Genomic DNA, 4,118 nt, shown 5'->3' on the forward strand with positions numbered 1-4,118 from the left:
CCCCTTGAAAATTTTCTTGCTCACAAGCACAATCTTCATTCACACTGTCCAAAATCTTAAAATGGTATTCAGCTTCTTCCTTTTCATTTTCTACACCAATGTACTCAATTTGTCCAACTTCTTCATTGTCGTTCACTACCACATCATCTCTACAAGGAACTTGAATTGCTTGCTCAAATGCTTGTTGTTCCTTGGAGAGTGTGTCAAGTATCCCTCCTAATTGATGCTCAAGGTTTTTATAGGAAGCTTCATGACATCTTAGTATGGTCTCCATATTTTGGACGCAGACATCGGACGCTTCAAGGAAGTTAGCTAATACTCTTTGCAACTGAAATGCATCCTCTCCGAGTATCTCACCCTTTTGACTTTCCTCTTGAGGGGTTTCCCAATATTGTCCATCACTATTCCACAAGAAGTTTGGGTAGCCCTTTTCAATTGGATGATATGTGTTGCAATAAGGAATGCTCGGTTGTTGTGAAGCAAAAATTCTATCAACTTTTTCACTCAAAGCTTCAACCTGCAAATATAGATCAACGACTGGGTCAATCATCATTTAAAATCCTTACAAGAAAAAGTAAGACATGACAAAAGAAAACAAATGAGAATGATGGAAGAATAAGAAAGTGTGAAATAATTTTTTTTTTATTTTAGAACAAATCAGAACAGTGATAGAGAAGAGATGTGAAATAGAATGAAGGGTAAATAGCTAAGAAAACAAAGTGCAAAGTATCTCTAAACGCCTACTCCCTGGCAACGGCGCCAAAAACTTGACAAGTTCCCCTTGCTTATATCCCGCAAGTGCACGGGTTTGTCGAAGTAATAATCCCGGGTGAGCGGGGTCGAATCCACAGGGAGTAGGGAGTGAAAATACTTAATTTGGTTCTTAGCTATGTGGAAGATCAATAGTGATTAGTGTGAAATTGATTCAATTCTCAACAATAAAAGCAACAAGTGAGAGAGCAAGAATAAAGAAGAGGGTAAGGCAATCGATAAAGACGGGGTACTCGGATGATGCTTCACCTAGGATAATCGTTTCAAGTGCAAGAACTCTCTATTATACTTCCTAATCAATGCCATGGTGAGTCGTGGAAAACCTTACATACATAGTCCCAAATCTAAGGTCAACTATGCCTAACTCTATACATGTCCGGGAGGAGAAATCGAACAATCTCAACACCTCGCACTCGCATAGAGTTGCAATGAACTCTAGGGATTCCAAGTGATAAATCTCTTTCTAAAAATAGACCTAACCCTTTGGTCCAGGCGGAAGGTCCTTAGCCACAATTAAGCCCTAGATACTAACATCCTCTCAACGCTTCACTCCATTGCACGCGCAACTAGGCCCCAGCGGAGGTTCATCACTTAGACCACTCACTCTATTATGGCCGCAAAGAACTCGAGGAACGGAGGTAGAATCTATCACGCCGGAGGGGAAAGGGGACGCTCCTGTACCTTTCGACTCACCCTCTCAACCCTCTCCAACCAAGCTTTGTCTAACGCTCGTGGTGTGTCACTCACTTACAAGGTTACCAACAAGAACTCTCAACCCTAGTGTCACTCTAGGGGAAATGTTTATACAATTAGGCATTCAAGGTTGGAACTCACAATAAACATCAATTTATTGAAAGCATAATAAAGAAGTTCAATGTAACGAATACATCCTAGGGTTCACAATCATCCAAGCACCCACTAGGGGTTTAGCTCTCCATGGAGCTTAGTACAATCAAAGAGCATAATAAAGAAGTTCAATGAAACGAATACATCCTAGGGTTCACAATCATCCAAGCACCCACTAGGGGTTTAGCTCTCCATGGAGCTTAGTACAATCAAAGAAATCGAATGTAAAAGCAATGAATTCATAAAGAAACCCCCTCGATGGTCATGTTGATGGTCTTGTGGAAAGTCCTCTACTCGTCGTCCAAGGATTCCTTCGTCCGGTATAGGATATGCCTCGATGGAAGCTCCCCTACCAACCTTCTTCCTAATGGAATCACGATGTCAAAGCCGTAGAACCTCTCCAAAACCTTGGCCAATACCCCTCGAAACCCTAGCCGAAGCCCTCTCACAAGTTGGGGAAAAGATGGAGAAAAGAATACCAAAATCGTTGCTGAATCGGCTTTAAATAAGGCTGGAATCGGGTGACTCCACGGGCGTGGACGGTACACACGCCCGTGCGGAATTTCCACACGGCCGTGGATAGTTTCCACACGCCCTTGTGGATTCTCTGTTTCTCTGATTTCTCGGCCGGCTGTGAACAGTGTTGCTACAGTACTTGCTACAGTGTTGCTAGAGTGCTCTGCTACACTCTCAACCTGAATAACTTCCCAATTCGATACTTTCATCGGGGTAACGCAAACGGGCACACGTTTACGTCGTGACTCACTTGCTTCTTCAATGATCTACATGTTGGTGGAGCTCTTGTTCTTATATGCATAAGTCAGAATGCTCGAGTGTGACTGCCTTTGTGCCCCTCCAAATGGATGTGCTCACTCGAATGCGAGGAGGTTGGCACACACTCTAGCATCTCACACATGTCCTATGTCTTCGCGTTTGAACCTTAGCAAGATTTCCTCCAAAATAGGTGCATTATGATCCACATTGGCCTAATTCCTTCATACTCGGCCTCACAACCCTACCTGGATAAAAGTAACATAAAAACACACATATTAATGTAAAAACCTGAGAAAAGTAATGCTCAACCTAGGGAATGAACGCTTCGCATTCATATCACACAAGCACTTATCAAACTCCCCCACACTTAAGCTTTTGCTTGTCCTCAAGCAAACATTAAAACATTTTGTGCATTGATGAAGAAAATATTGAAAGTGCTTGGCCTTAGGTTCACCGAGGTACACAAAGAAGGTATTCTACAAGTAAGGAAAATTTCAACACTAAATACGAAAAATCAATGCTCTAGCTAAAAACTTGAATCAAAAAGGACAACAAACCCGAATTTCGTGTAAGTGTGTGAACTCACTCAAAACAACCCAAGTTATACTCCTCAAAGTTCTAAGTACAAGGGACTTATTTATCTACAAAAGTGATAAAAATTTTAAAAGATGGTAGTAGCTTCACACATCCTCTAAGATAGCCCTTTCCAAAGCGGCCTCTAAGGTGGCTTTCACACTTTCGAGGTGGTAGCTCTTTCTACCCGAGTGGTAGCTTTCACTCATCCTATGAGATAGCTTTTTCTCTCATTAGGGCATAACTAGTATCCGACTTGTGAGAGTAGCTTCATACTTCATAGGTGGTAGCTCTTTCCACTCAACAAACACAAATAAACAATAAAACTATTTTGTTCCTTCTTTTCATTTGCATCATTTTTTTTTTTGCAAAAGAAATAAACCTAACTAGTCCCTTTAACATCAAACATGAGTTTCCAATAGAGTTTAAAGAGTGAGTAGTGCACTAAGTGTAAATCGGGCAAAAATTCCTAAAAATTCAAGCAAGAACTAGGGCATGAAAATATTCAATGTTAACAATTCTCCTAAACTTAAGAATACAGTCATTGCAACTAAGGTGAACCGCCATTGGCTATGTGAGCATATATCATTCAAGAACAATAGAAATGATGTGTGCACTATGAAACTCCCCCCCACACTTAAGTTGTACATTGTCCTCAATGTACACATGCAAGCTCACTCAAAATATATCATTCAAAAATAGATGTGGGAGAAGCAATCAGAACAATACTCCCCTGACTCCTAGTGTTGCGTTTGATGAAGCTAATTCATTGGGAGTAGTGTTCCAACGGGTTGTGAAGCTCACACGGCCAAGTGCCTAAGCATCTTGGCCATGCCCATGACTAAGTCTCAATTCCCATGAAGACAAGACCATCTGCACGCATACACCAGGGGGTTCAGTGAAGCTCAATAAAAACAAAATAACTCGAGTGTATATAAAAGATAGAGCAATGAATACAACTCAATAAATGCAAAATAACATAAACTCAGAAGGAAAATCCTTTCTGAGTGAACAAGTCTAAGATGAAGAAAGATAAAATAAAATGCAGGAAAGTAAAGAAAAAGAAGTCAAGTGTCGGTGCTGCTCTTAGGCTCTTGTGCTGCTGCTGCTGAAGTGGAAGCACATGGTGGGTCTACATGTGCTGGAGTCGAGGA

This window comes from Dioscorea cayenensis, chromosome 1 (assembly GCF_009730915.1).
Source record: "Dioscorea cayenensis subsp. rotundata cultivar TDr96_F1 chromosome 1, TDr96_F1_v2_PseudoChromosome.rev07_lg8_w22 25.fasta, whole genome shotgun sequence".
In the NCBI taxonomy this organism is placed as follows: domain Eukaryota; kingdom Viridiplantae; phylum Streptophyta; class Magnoliopsida; order Dioscoreales; family Dioscoreaceae; genus Dioscorea; species Dioscorea cayenensis.